This window comes from Amblyomma americanum, chromosome 1 (assembly GCF_052857255.1).
Source record: "Amblyomma americanum isolate KBUSLIRL-KWMA chromosome 1, ASM5285725v1, whole genome shotgun sequence".
NCBI classification, from domain to species: domain Eukaryota; kingdom Metazoa; phylum Arthropoda; class Arachnida; order Ixodida; family Ixodidae; genus Amblyomma; species Amblyomma americanum.
The window spans coordinates 45,465,263-45,480,770 of NC_135497.1; the positions used below are offsets into that span (position 1 = coordinate 45,465,263).

General features: G+C 45.7%; 1 pseudogene; it reads left to right on the plus strand.

The window, feature by feature from the left end:
• Nucleotides 1–4,353: 4,353 nt before the first annotated feature.
• Nucleotides 4,354–15,190, plus strand: LOC144132554 (uncharacterized; annotated as a pseudogene).
• Nucleotides 15,191–15,508: the final 318 nt, after the last annotated feature.

Consider the following 15,508-nt stretch of genomic DNA (forward strand, 5'->3'; position numbering starts at 1 on the left):
ATATATATATATATATATATATATATATATATATATATATATATATATATATATATATATATATATATATATATATATATATATATATATATATGTGAAGGGAGCCAACAGTCACCGAAACCAAGGTGCATAGGGGAACTTTAATTTTTTTTAATGTGTTATGCTTATCAGTGGGATAATAATACTTAGATTAATAAATCGCTTAAAGAAAATTACTTATAAAGCAGCAGAAAAAACTACCATGCCGCCGGTATATATATATATATATATATATATATATATATATATATATATATATATATATATATATATATATATATATATATATATACGGCAGTAGTTGAACCGCAGGTAATTTTTCCTTTCCGACTGAGAACATTTTCTTTTCTTCGGACCCACGATAAGCTAGAACGTGAATTGCATTAACAATATTTACCTTCTTTAAAGCGAAATCTTTACTGGCCGCGAACTTGCGTTTTCGGCCTGGCGGTGCTCAGAGGAGGCACATGACGTCAAAACGCGCGCCTCGCCGCGGAGCCGAACCGGTCTGGCCGGGCCGGCGGCGGCTGGCACCCGGCGCGAAATAGAGACATGCTCCAAGTTTCCACCAGTGCGGTCAGAGTGCGCCGTAGTCGCCGAACGCGTCGGCGGTCAAGCGCAGTTTAAGTGATGAGGCTCTCGCTTTGGCCGACGTGAAGTCGTCGTGCAGCGCGCGCGCGTTACGTTGGAGTATAAACGCGCCTTAACAGAACCTGCGCTTAACCGCTAACCAACGTATTCGGTGGCGGCATCTATGGGAGCTACTGAAACCCCCCGCACACTCGCTGAATAAAAAAGAAACAGTTCCGAGGCACTAAATCGAACCAGGGCATTTGGCGTCTGAGGCGGAGACGCTACCACTCCGCCATGACGCCTTTCGTTTGTCTTTATTGCCTGTTTCGACAGTTTACAACAGATCAAAAACGTGTTCTGCGCTACATTCTCAAACATCAAAAGTGCACATGCGTTTCACTCGCGTGAGAAAATCAAAACTGCTTCAAAAACACAACTCTCCTATCAACTCGATAACTTCATCACCAAAACATAGCTCCTTGTACACTTCACGCAGCTTAAATATGTTTCCTTTGAAGTAATCTCCAACAGGCCACGCATCTTCATCGGAGCCATCCTGCTTCACCAAACGGCTCTAGCTTTAACCATGAATAAGGGCACATCTAGTGAATGCACTCTTCCGATGCAGAAATCGCCGCCCTATGGCTACATATATCCTGGCCTAAAAGAGATAGGCCAGCAGCAATTTTTTTTCTGACGTATATTAGCACCGTATTACAAATCCGCTGAAGCCATTTCTGCTGGAAAAAGCTATTAACTGCGGGCTTAAGGACCGCACACTCATTCTCTGCTTGTTATACTGCTCATATTGAAAGATTGCGGGCATTGCGCATTCCATATATCGGTAGTTCCTAAAAAGAAGTACATACTGTTAACGAAACCTGTTCGTCGGAATTCGAGCGTTAGAGGTCATTCCGGTTGAAACACCGAACTTCCTCGAGTTAGTCCTTCAGCGCAATTCGAATTATCTTAAAATTTTCTCTCTGCAAAGCTTTTCTCCTCCTCTTTCGATGCCTTCTTTTATCCTAAATAATTTCTAAATTTAGAAAAAGCCCAATTACCGATGAGGACTATAACTGGACAATCGACTGCTGTAAATTGATCAGCATGTCCGTTCAGTGTAACCCGAAGATGCGGGGAAAAAATAAAAGATGACGTGAAAACGCGACCATGAAGAATTTCCTTTCCTCAAAATCAATATTCATAACTTCCGGTTGGCTTGACCCTATATGGTATGCATGAGTCATCTCGTTCTATAACGTCGAAGCATCTTCTATCGAATTATCTGAGAGAATTACAGTAATCGGGCCCATTAAATCACATTAATTCACCCATTGATCACAAGTAATTCGACACAATCTATTTCCTGGGGTGGAGCGTCATCAAAAACCGTCACCTCAACTGCACCAATGCTCAGGAAAGGAAGCCCACGAAACCCAGGATGTTATGTTATGGCGCTGGGATAAGGCTCGATGCTCAGCGCAAACAGTATTGGCGAGGGGAGACAACCCTGTCGAACCCCACGTGTGACGGGGAAGGGAGAACTCTCCCACCCATGCATAGCCAGAGCGCTGTGTATACCCTCCTATGCCTTATGAATGAGCTTAGTGAGGCTGTAGTGGTCTAGATAACTATATCGAAGCCTTCCATGAACCCGAAAGCCCTGAGTGCTCCAAAAATGTAACCATGCTCAAGGCGGTAAAACGCCTTATTCTTATTTAAAGAAATAAAGAGACCTATCGCCAAACGCCCCTGAGTGTACTAGGTAATATCGCGAGTGACGAATTGAAGTCTGTAAATCTCACTGGCCGGAACTGAGCAAGTTTGATGGTTATCAATAAGGTTTATGGTTTATGGGGGTTTAACGTCCCAAAGCGACTCGGGCTATGAGGGACGCCGTAGTGAAGGGCTCCGGAAATTTCGACCACCTGGGGTTCTTTAACATGCACTGACATCGCACACTACACGGGCCTCTAGAATTAAGCCTCCATCGAAATTCGACCGCCGCGGCCGGGATCGAACCCGCGTCTTTCGGGCCAGCAGCCGAGCGCCATGACCACTCAGCCACCGCGGCGGCTCGGTTACCAATAAGAGTCACCATCACACCCCTCAAGCGCCAGACTACAATAGCTGCAAAAGCTTTGTAGTCCACGATGAGAAGCGTTACTTGCAGCCAGTCAAGGCGACCCTGGATCGCGTTTAGCTAGAAGAATAATTCTTCCGCTCCAGAAATTGCCGAAAAAATCACAGCTATCGAAACACCGGCGCAAAACAGATGTTAAAAATGGGCCCAGATTTCCCAGAACACCAGGTAAAATTAAATCGGCAGACCATCCGGGCCAGGTGCTGAACCCCGTTTCATTGTATTTGGGGCAGCCTTCAGCTCCTCGTAAGTCGGAGGCACACAAACAACGTCATGTACCTCAGGGACGATTTGCGGCAATGCAGTCAACAAGGAATGTGCTACAGCAGCCACCTCATCTATACAGCTATAGAACCTAGCCCTGCATGTCCGGTCAGGTCAAAAAGCAGCTGGGTGGTATTTTTCTTTTGACGATTCAACACTGCACAGTGCTAAGTCAGGTACGCTACAGACGAAACGTGCACTTCTGAGTACTAATTTTGGAGATTGGGGGTCTAAATATACACCGAGCCCGAAGATCTATTTGACTTTAGGGCATTTCGCTAGGTCCTAAAATCCTTGCTTGAACATGCGAGTTATTCTATTGCTTCATTTTTGAAGTTGGGACTTATTTTGGGCACCATCAAAAGGTTATGCGTATGTCAGCAATTTAGTCCGATATACTGGCAGACTGGCTACCGAAAAATTGATTCCAGCCATCAGCGCTCCCTCCTTGATTATCTTCTGTCATGGATAATGCTTAGTTTTCAATATGCCGAGCCGCTCCGCTCCCTGTTTCCCCACCACGAGCAGGCATGTGCTGCTCTGCCTGGGGTCGTAAGTTTTTCAATTTCCAGTTCCATTTTTTTACTGTTCCATTCTTTCCTTTTTACTGTTCCTTTTTGCCGTTCCATTCTCTGTCGTCGGTACTTACCACCCGAGACGTCCGGCTGCTAGCTATCGAGCAGTGTTATGCGCCAGCTTTGTTTCAAAGGCAATTCGTTGCGAAAAAAAGAAGGAACTACAAAAGTTTTAATAACGTCACCTCACGTTGAGAGGTCAAAAAAGAAAAAAAAAGTTGTCAAAAAGTCGTACGAACCACTCCTGCGAAGTGATTTCAGGATATTATCACAGCCGTATGAGGAGTCTTATCTTCCTTCATCACGAAATCGTCGTCTCCAACATACGCACCACTTTATTCAAATTTGTCGCCCTTCCAGAAAAATTTTACCTTATATAAAGATGTCATTTATAGAAGATTTTTACCGTCGCATCAGTTTCCTTGTAACGAAGGTCTCCTGCGTGATAACCTGTAGTGATAAGTGGACCAAACTAATTTAAAGTATTTTGCGTGTAAGCTTATGCAGTGTAATATAATAATTTCACACAGGTTTTGGAGGTACATATATTGCCCGAGGAAAATATCAAGCCTGAGGAGCTAATGTTTGTTGTAAAATAGGGAGATTCGTCGTATAGCCAGTAGTCGGCTCGGCTACTGTTACCGCCACCATGTTGAATGCACTAAATCCTTTGCACCACGACTAATCAGTTCAACAAGTAGAAAAGAGCACGCGCGCACATAGTGCCTCACAGGGCTTGCTTCCTTTGTCGCAGAGCGCACACGAGCGACCATGGCGGCCCTGGGACGAGCCGGCCTGTTGCTGCTGGCCAGCGCGGTGGTGGTGGGCTGCGGCCAGGCCAGCGGCACTGACGACGGTGCCGCGCCCATCGGAGTGGGGCCTGCGGGGGCCGAGCGCCAGCACCGCGGATTCCAGCAGCTGCGCCTCTCGACGGCGCGGGGCTTCGGCAAGCGCGGCGCGCTGCCCGCTATAGCCGCCCTGCTCGGACACCACGTGGCCCTGCACCGGCTGCCCGCTGCGCAGCAGCCCCTGTAAGACTCGCCTTTAGTTCGGCCGCTGTCGCCTCGGGTCCTGTGAGGCGAAATGAGCAGAAGCTCGAGTCACGGACGTCGAGATTGGAGCGCCCTGCAGACAGACAAGCTCGCTCGTCTACATGTCTTTTAGCACTCGACCAGATTCCATTAGCCAGCCATTGTGCTTCCAGAGCGGTCATTTTTGTCAGGCCTTCTTTCGTACTGATTGAATTTCTGCAGCCGCAACCCGTCCATGGCTGTTGCGATGCCTGCCGAAGCCTGCCGCTGCGTGTTGCGTTAAGGCAGCGGAAAAGCATTGAAGGACACTACTCGGGGCACCGGAGTCTCATATGAGTGTCGGTCCCAGCGGCCTCCGACTCAAACCTAGCGCTATATTTTCGCGGCGCACACGCGAGACAAAAATGTCTCAGGGGACATAATTCATAACAAGGGACATAGCAAGGGACATAACTCACTAGCAGTTCGAATAGAGTGATCGACAAATCGATTACCGAGGTGAAATCATTCTTAGGTATGAAAACTGACAAGCTTGAAAGGCAGGGTAAAGTAGCCGTTTACTCTAAGCTAGTTTTCTTTCCTCAAGCTCAATCAATCAATTCAACAGCATTTCACTTTGGCCGCGTCGGACCGCATTCGGTTCGGTTCGAACGCACTCTTTCAGAGAACAGAATGCAGGAAAAAATGTTCAGTCGAGCCCGGATATATCCAATACAGATATTTAGTATTATTCGCTGTATCGAACAGACAAATTATTCGCTTGAAAATCGTGTGTAAAGGTATAGGAAAGTCGCGCATCATATTTAACTATATATAAATATATAAATTTCTTCGGTCACTCATTATATCGAACGGCGAACCGCGCCCCTGCACGTGTCGCTTCTCCTAAAGATCCTCTTCGATCACTTTTTTTTTCCGCGCGTGGGAACGAGTCGGCTGCGGGTCCTTGGGCACCTGCTGACTGCTGTGAAAGTGTATGTCGAGGTGAAATGAAGGCGGAGGGGTAGAGGGTGGCTTTCGGCCTCTAGTACTCCTTTTCAACGCCTGATCACGTCCATGCGGTGTTGCTTAATGCCTAATGCCTAGCAGCGCCACTCGCCTTGCGTGCTTCCCTGTCATCGCTAACGAAGGCGTTGCGGAATCAACTGCACCTTAATTTTAACGAACCATTATTCTATATACAGTGTACTGGTGGCATGATTAGACATCTTATACGCAATTCCAAACAACTGTCCTCTGCGGCTTAGATGCGAAGCAGGTTATGCAGGTGCGCTGCCAGTACAACGGCGGGCAGCGCGTCACTGCAAGGAGCGCTTTACTAGCGTTGGTGCAATGTACTCTTGCTTCTAGTCTGCAGATCAGCTTATCTATTGCCACCTTTTAAATATCTAAGTATGAATACATCGAAAGATATTGCGGTCCCCTTCGAGATCGATTGAGCAGAGTTCGACTGTATAAAAATTCAGTTTCAATTCGTTGCAGACATTTTTTGACATCAACTCTTTTCGCTAGTTTCAAGACTAGGCAACGACGGTTGGGATAGCAAACTTTTCAAACTGTTTTGTGCACAGAGTACACGTCAATCGGGCAAAGTGTCAGCGTTATACAGCACTAGCGACTTGATAGGTTTCGTCGCAAAATCTGGTCCTTATTTTCTCAAATAAAATCTATCAAGCGTCTTTGTGGACGTCACTCTCTGACCATATAAAACGAATCCGCCTTTGGTTGTCGTCGTGCTTCTGGTGCTACTTCGCCAGGATTATAACCAACTCGCTTATTTTGCGACCCGGATTAAGAATGCTCTTCAAGGAAAATGTTACAGTGGCGCATGCGGACACAGAATGAATATTCCTTTAATTTCGGCTACTTCTGACCCCATATTGCTGCTCACCCACAACTTGTTGCCCACAGAATCAAGAAAGGTTTTCGTAACATGAAGATCTCGACGGCGAGGGGATTGGGAAAGCGCGCTGACCCTGACACTACGTCTTTGCTAGACAACGACGACTTCGATCCAATGGATTACAAGTAAGAACGACTAATGTGGTCAGCGTGGCAGTGTGGGACCCTTAAAGCTTGATATGTACAAGAAATATAAACCGGTGTTTTTCTCCCGACAGTCTACTCGAGTAACAGAGTGAGCACCAGTTTTGCGCAAATTTTCGCCTTCTTGATATCTAGCTTACCCGCAAAGCTACATTTACTGCAACAGTGCACGCTTTACACGCAGCTGTGAATATTCAAGGCAGCACGAGCGGTCCCGAATCTGGTGCTATATCAGAGGTTGTTTATCTGGGTTCCAGATAGTGTCAGGACTCTGCAGGGCGGATGTCCTCTGTAATTTTGCTAGGACGAAATGCGGTGCCAATCAGATAACGTTACTGTGTAGAGCATGGTCTCAGTGCTGCAGGCACATCACTCTCGGGCTTTTAATATGCGTGTGGTTTCATTTTCAACAGGCGGGAAAAATTTCTCGGCACCTCTTAAAATACTTTCTGATAATATGTTCAGGAGGCAACAAGGTAAAGAACGGAAAAGAAAATCGGCGCTTCCTAGACTTTATTTAGTTTCGGTGGTTCTTAGAAAATAGAAAGTTTAACGGGGTGTTGAAAGCAAACCGCTGTGCCGAGTTCTTAACTCATCTCGACTCACGCGCGGCGTGAAACGTTTATTGCCAGATAAGGCGAAACCTGCAGTAATCACCAGTGCATCTAACGAGGGCTGTCGAAAATCTAATACACATAAGGAGTTTGGGACCCTGACTAAACTTACGTCGTAGCTTGTCCTTGTCACATTGAGTCTTTGTTCTTGCCTTGAGTCCTTGTCACAAAGGGATCCTAATATACGCTCCACCTTTCTTTCTCTCTCTCTCTCTTTCTTTATTTCTTTTGGTATTTCCCCAAGCAACACAAGTAATTGGCCCAACATTAGAACTGTATTGGCAAAGCTGTCCCTACAAATAACCAGGGTGGGACCATCCTGTTGCAATATTGGTCCAATGGCCTGTGCTGCTTGAGTCTGCCTTTTTTTTCTTTCTTTCCTTCTTTCTTTCTTGCTTCCTTTCTTTCTTTCTTTTTTTCTGAAATGACTATTATGAAAAAACTGAAATGATATTATAAAAACTTTATGCTCAGAACGACATTACTCGTGCTTAATATCACGCAGAAATAAGAAATTTAATTATATGCTATTTACGCAGGAACATACGTCGCTTTGCCGAAATAGCTGTTTGTCCGTACCTCTACGAGCCAAATGCCTCTGCCGCAAAAGCGTTTCCTTGATTTCAGTTCAAACAGGCACCATTTTAATTCATGGTGTTATGAAATGAGAATAATAATCAGTTTTTGGGAAAGAAAAAGATTTTATCATTTCTAGGTGGACATAATAACCACGCCGTGAAGAAAGGAGGAAGTGAAGAAACAAGAGACGCATACACCCGTGGTGGAGGGCTCCGGTTCAATTTCGACCGCCTGGGTTTCTGTAATGGTTCTACGAGCACTTACTTTTTGTAGATTTATCAGAAATATTGAAAACGGAGCTAGAAAACCACAACACAAATTATAAGGACAGCACGCGAGTTCTAGCCTTGAAACTCTAATGAGCAGGCCGGTTCGCTAATATTCAGTGTTACCCCAAAAAGTAGCATTTCTCCACAGTAAGAAACAAAGAAAAAATAGGGGCACAATGAGAGGTTGCATCGGATCCTGTCGTCTCTTACCATATTAATCATTACTGCAACTTCTCGTCTAACTCAGTGCGTATTTTAGAATTGGGACTCACGTTAACCGAAAACTCGACGAAAGCATCGAACCTGGAAAGCGGGAACGTTCACCATCCCACCCTGTGGTTCGGCAGCCGGACAGAATTACTTATGAACGTCCTTGCCAGACGGCACACGATTTCCGGTGCGTAGAAAAGTTGCACTCCCAAGAAACTGATTTTCTCAGTAGCGTGTAGACAACAGCAGTTAAAAGGACATACCAGGAATTCACAAACAACCCCTTGTTCACAAACATTCCTTACAGTTATCGTTTGCCTCCTACTATTTATTGCAGCCCCGGAGCGTTCCAGAGAGAAGCCTAGTACTCATTCGTGATTATTTCCCTGTTTTATTACTATCAAAAGGAAGAGGTCCTTGAAGTATCTCGAACTTCCTTACTGCCTTCCTTGTTCCCAAAATGGCAGTCGATGATTGTCTCTTCTTGAGGTTGGTCGATTTCTTGGCAAGCAATAAAGAATGTTTAGTGCTGCCATGCAAACTTATCAATTTCAGGACAGATTTGCTACCTGTCTCGAGCATTTGCTTTCCCACTGGCTCGCACTTCACGAGATACCGCTGCGCTTGTCTGCGTGTCTTCAGATGGTAGTATGGGGCTCCTTGCCGAAACATGACAGGACGCGGGCGTACTAATAAGGCATTCCTTGAATTTACATGCACGCTGTAATTAGGCGCGCTTGATGTGAGGCAACAAGATTTTTAGAGGGATTCGCTCTTGATATTTTGTCCAGGAGTAAAAGGGACATCCGAAGGATCAGCTTATCTACGGCCAGAGGATTCGGCAAGAGATTAAGCTCCGGCTCATCTGACGAGCCCTACCAACCTGCTGCGTAAGCGACGCTCGAGTTTCCGGCGTTTATTGTGTGACATTAAAATTTTTTTTTGAATAACCACCTTATATTCTTTAAAGAAATTAAAATTATTGTACAACAGTCACTTCTAAGCACAGCATTTATTTAAATGGCAGGTATGCAAAACATTCAAACCACACCAGCCTGAAATGTAATCCATGTTCTCAAATAATGAGAATGTCAACTGCTGTGTTCACACTAGGAAATGCTGAGAACGCATTTTGGAAATTCAGAATTCCTACTCGCACAGTGTCACAAAGCTACACTTTAGCACCAAATCTCTGCCTTTTAAAGGAACGCAGACACAAACTTTCGAACGCAAGCAAACGGTGTATTTGCTTCATGCACGTAACGAGATGCCTTCTAGCAAGTTTCACTCGAAGGCATTGAGTCGCACATACAAAAAAATTAATGGGATTTTGAATGTTGTCCGAGGAGGCGCTTGGCATTTCCAGCCCATCTTGTGACGCCAAGGTGCACTTTCCCCAATTATTGTGACGTCACCGAGCACATTGGTTCACAGGAACAGCCAGTGCTTGCCGGCAAAGGCAACGTCATCACAGATGTGGTAGTCCAGGTTAGCCGCTCAACCGTGAGCACTGGCACCGACCGAGACCATAACTTCCGGTATAAAACAGTGTGTAAATCATTGTTCACGCTTCGGAATGATGTTCTGTGCTCATACTCATGACCACTAGACCCCTAGACCTCTTTCGGTTCGAAAAAACGGACACCTTAAAACTTTGTGTCTGCACCCCTTTAACCTTTAACTTGTGCCCAACGACACAGTAAAAAAGTGCTACACAGGATAATTCGCCGACGTGGCGCACCTCATACACAAAATTAGCGATGAAATTTGAAGTACGACATCAGGTGACGTGTTTGTGTATCTCTCTTTGCCTGTCGCCTGCGCACGAAGGTGCCAAGGTGAAACGTGTGAAAGTCAACAGATCTCGGGAGGCTTCGTGCGCAAAAATGAGGTTCATGTGCTTTCGTGATGCGCGTCTCGCAGGCAGCCAGCCGCCACTTGGCTAGCAGAGGAGGTGGCCAAGGCAGACTTGAATGGTGAGTGTCCCAGAGATTCTTCACCAAACTTTGTTTGGTAAATTGTATGGTATAAATATAAACAAAATGAAATGAAACTACTTTCCGCGTCATATTCCAAAAAAACAGCAGTACCGTACTGTGAACAACGAAAAATAAAAGATAAGCTAGCCGTTGAGCTGAAGTGCTTGCACTCAAGCCTGTATAGCAGCGAGTATTCAGTCCCCTTGGTTTTCCCGTTTATTTTTTCGGGAATTTGGGAGTAAAATTCGGGGATATTTTTCGAGCTCAAAAAGAGAGGTGTTCAATTCTTGCCCAAATACTAATTGCGGGAAAATGTGAATACGTCCCAGGCAGGTGAGCAACCAATGCGTCGTATAGAACCTCATTTACCAAACCATGGCAAATCGCTTCAAAAATTACAATGACGTTATACATAAAACTCAATGGGCAGTACCAGCACCAAAAGGCGCTTCGGGTTTCTTGTAGTCCACAACGACTCGGAAACAAGCCTAGGGTACAATGTGGTAGGCGCTGGCGCCAGGCGAGGTTTTATTCTATCGGCTACGAACTCAGGGACTGCCGTAATAACGCGGTTCATCCGAAGGGAGCCCTTGAGAAAGGCTGCTGCTGGGAGCTGCACGAGATGCAAACGCATCAGCCAGCTTTTCATCAGACGTGAACTCCGAACCACGCCGGTCAGCGTTTTTGCACTGGTTTCTTACTCATATGAATAATACTTGTTTGCCTCAGAACCGCAATTAATAATCAGGGAACCAGAAATGCTATAAAACTCAAACTAAAATGTCTTACATAATTCTACAAGCCCTCCGAAAAATTACCGTTGCCATTAACCCATTATATGCCGGGTGTCAGGAATCGCGACATGCCAACATTTACCATGTATTGATTTACTCATGGTTGAGTTGAGTTGAGTGGTTGTAAACTACCGGTGGGATTAGCCTTGCAGTTGCTGCCGGCAGTTGCTCCACCGTAGCGACACTTAAATAGAAATCACAGAAACGCTGTCCGCAAAAACCCAAATAGACACTCCCGAGGTCACCATGTGGAGGCCAAATCCGTGTCCTGCAGGTAAAGTAGAAGAAGGCGAGAAGCATCCCTTCTACTCGACTGGCTCCCGCGCGGGAAAACAATGTCCTGAAGAGAACTGTGAGGAACTCCTGCCTTGTTGAGGGATCCGAATAACACAGCCCATTCCGCGTTGTACAAAGTACAGCACAAGAGGTAATGTTCTGTCACCACACACACCACACGTTGAACACAATGGTGACAACGCTAGGCCAGTCTTATACATCCACGCCGGCGTACGAGCAGAATCCGTGCGAACGCGGTGCAGCAAAGTGGCTTGGTACCTTTTGAAACCGTTGGTCACACATGGCTGATGAGGAGAGCTCCACAAAGAACTGAAGTGGCACAACACCACATCTCTGAATATTTGCTTGACTTCATGAGGGACTCCATGTACTGGAATCCTGGAGAGAGCTGTATGGGCGCGGTTGTCTGCTATCTCGTTGCCTAAGACACCTATGTGCGAGGGCACCCATTGAAAGCGTATAGAGAAGCCTTTGCTATGTAGATTCTGCACCAAACGTAGGGATCTAAGACTCAACGCATCAGTGGGGAACTCGTACTCTAACCTTTGAAGGGCAGATTTTGAATCCGCAATTATGACAGTAGGTTGAGGCGTACAACACCGTAGCTTCTTTAGATCTGCCTCAATGGCAACGCTTTCGGCCATTGTGGATGACACGACTTTAGTAAAACGAACAGACCAATCATACTTCAAAGACGGAATATGAAAAGCAGCTGCACTAGATCCTCTGACCTTGTCCACAGAGCCGTCTGTAAAAATTTGAAGATGACTGGCATATTCGGTCTCAAGATGTTCCAGTACGAGTGAACGCATTGCCGCTAAAGAAGAATTCCGCTTAGCGCGAACGTGGGGAATTGTCAAGGAACAATCGAGGCTCGGAAAGGACCAAGGTGGCTTCAACGTCTTAGGTCGATCTCGAAGGTCGAGACCCAGAGAACGAAGAGTATTTAAAGCCAAGTACGCCCGGGACTCAGATCTCTTTCGAAGGCGCTGTAGAAGCGCTCTACCGGCAACAGTCTCTCTGAGGCGGCCAATTTGCAGCAAAAGTCTTTGTGAAGCGGCTAGCCGAAGAGGTTTCGATTGAGACTCATACAGTACTGCATTGTTTGGAGCAGCCTGCGGAACGCCGAGAGCCCTCCTTAGTCCCATTCTGTGCAAAACCTCAAGGCGTTCCAGCTGCGATACCGAGGGGGAAATTAAAGGGAGCTGGTACATTATGCGACTTGTCACCAGGGCATCGTCAAGCCTGATCATTGAAGCAGGATGGTTTCCCCAGTGCTCACTAGCAACTCTCCGAAGCACATTGAGACGCGAAGATAGTGAAGCCACAATCGAGTCCACAGCTCGTTGCCAATGTAGACGTGAGTCAATAGTGACGCCCAAAAAACGTATATGGTTAACCTGACGAAGGCAAGACTGATCAAGGTCTATGCTCAGCCGCGCATACCGTCGTCCCCTACCTGGAAACAGGACGAAGCCAGATTTTTCCACCGAGAGAGTTAACCCAACACCTTGAAGGTAACTTTTAACTGAAAGCATGGCCTGTCGCGCTAATAGAGGTAAGCGTTTGTGTTGATATCCGGTTAACCAAAGACAAATGTCGTCTGCATATATCGACATATGGACATGCCTGCAATGTTTTTGCACTTTTGCGGGAAGACCAGTCATGACAACATTAAAGAGCGTTGGAGACAGGACACTACTCTGAGGTACCCCTCGCGATACCGCCCTTTCGGAGCTCATTGTACTGCCTAACCGCACTCGAAATTTACGATCACTGAGAAATGAGTGAATGAACCGAGCTTTGACGCAGGTTTCGGTGTCAATATGTTCCCGGTAGGCAGTGCTTTTTAAATAAATGAATGACACCACTGCGAAGATATTGAGTGCAGGAAAACGAGGCACGCATTCACGAGCGTTAACCAGTGCTCAAAGGCAGTTGGGGATAAGAGTTAATAGAGAATGCCTAAATAATCATCAATTCGCTGATGACAATGGCTTAGTAAGTCACTCGGGTGATGAACTGCAAGGCATGATCAGTGACTTAGGCAATCAGAGTTGAACGGTGGGTCTAAAAATATACATGCAGAAAACCAAAGTAATGTTCAAGAGTACTGCAAGAGAACATCAGTTCACATTTGGCAGCAAGGTGCTGGAAGTGGTAAAGGAATACATCTACATAGGGCAGGTAGTGACCGCTGATCTGAATCATGAGAGGGAAATAACTAGAAGGATAAGAATGTGTGGAGCGCATTTGGCAGGTTCTCTCATATCATGAAAAGCAGGTTACCAATATCCCTCAAGAGAAAAGTATACAACAGCTGTATCTTACCAGTTCTTACGTCAGGGCAGAAACGTAGAGGCTAACGAAAAGGATTCAGTTTATTTAAGAACAACGCAGCGAGCTATGAATCAGATCACGAATAGCAGGTTACCGATATACCTCAATAGAAAAGTGTACAACAGCTGTATCTTATCGTTAGTCACCCTACAGGGCAGAAGCGTGGAGGCTAACGAAAAGGGTTCAGCTTAAGTTAAGTACAACACAGCGATCCATGCAAAGAAAAATGATAGGTGTAACATTAAAAGAAAGGAAGAGGAAATAGTGGGTGAGGGAACAGCTGCAGGTTAATGACACCCCAGTCGAAATCAAGAGGAAGAAATGGGCTTAGGCAGGGCATGTAATGCGGAGGCAAGATAACCGATGGTTTTTAAGGACAACAGACTGGATTCCAAGAGAAGGTAAGCGTAGCAGGGGCGGCAGAAAGTTAGGTGGGGGGATGAGATTAGGAAGTTGGGCCACAGCTGGCACAGGACAGAGTTAATTGGAGAGACATGGAAGAGGCCTTTGTCCTGCAGTGGGCATTGTCAGGCTAATTATGATGATGACGACGACCATGATGATGATGATTGCCGAAAAAATAAGGCAAGGTTTGATTGACAAAACGTTGTTTATATTTGATTCGACTCTGCATGTTGCGTGTTTAGACGCCCTAAATGAACGTTTCTGTGAAAGGCTCGTTGCTTTCTGGTTTGTCTCTATCTTGTGGCATTCGGCACTTGCTCCAGTTTTTCTGTTCGAGGAAATGTACTGAAACATTGTGTTCGAGAATTCGTGCAGTTCATCCGCCGGATTATGAGCACTAGCAAAAAGCTGTTAAGGATCCGCTCGACTCAGGACGCGTGTTGCGCAAGATGACCGGGTTACAGTTATTGCCCTGTATCCACAGCGAAGGCGATAGCCGAGAGTGCATGGGAGCTTTACTAGGGGACCATAATGTGTGCAGCTGCAGGACCAGTGGGGACGTAAACGACTGCGAACAATGCCGCTGATGGTCCCAGCTTGTTCTTTGCAGCAGTGGAAAAGCTCATATTGCCTCTGTAACGTGAAATCGACTGCACTGCAATCGCCAAATCAATTTCTGCTGCTGCAAGTTCGACCACCTCATTTATGTCTTTCTCTATCTCCTTTAAGAAAAGTATAATTACTAAGATGGCCTAATGCTGTATGCCGCCAATGCTGATTTCGTCTGCCACATTTGCAAGCTTAGTTTTTCTGTGTGGGTCCACTAGCTCGCATTTTGCAGTAAGTGTATTTTTTTATTGTTTAGCTACTTGATTGTTTAAGTCTTTTCTCATTTTACCGGTTTCTCATGCTGTTCCTTCTTTCCTTTGCGTTTTCAGATGACGGCGCTGTGTATCAGGACACCTTCTAGACACTACTTACTTAAAAATATGATCGACACGTTCGAGCTGCGGGCATCGATTGTTCCTTTCTCGCCAGGCCTATAGGGCAAACTGTACTTACGCAAAATAAATTGTCGCACAAATGCACTGAATGCTGAGGGAAGACATCTTCACAGTTCTGAACACTATACGCTGTAGAGTTTACAACTTACTATAGTTGTGTACAATCCTTACTTTCAAATAAATATAGAGAATTGTTATCTCCACCGTCTGTGTTGAAATTGAGCGCATTAATTGATGTCTGCCGGATTCAACAGCCGAAGCTTCATATTCTTCCTAGCTCCTTTTCTTGGTTGCTTTCTTTCTACACTGAGCGAAACTCTGTAAAGGTTAAATTAGGAAATAGAAA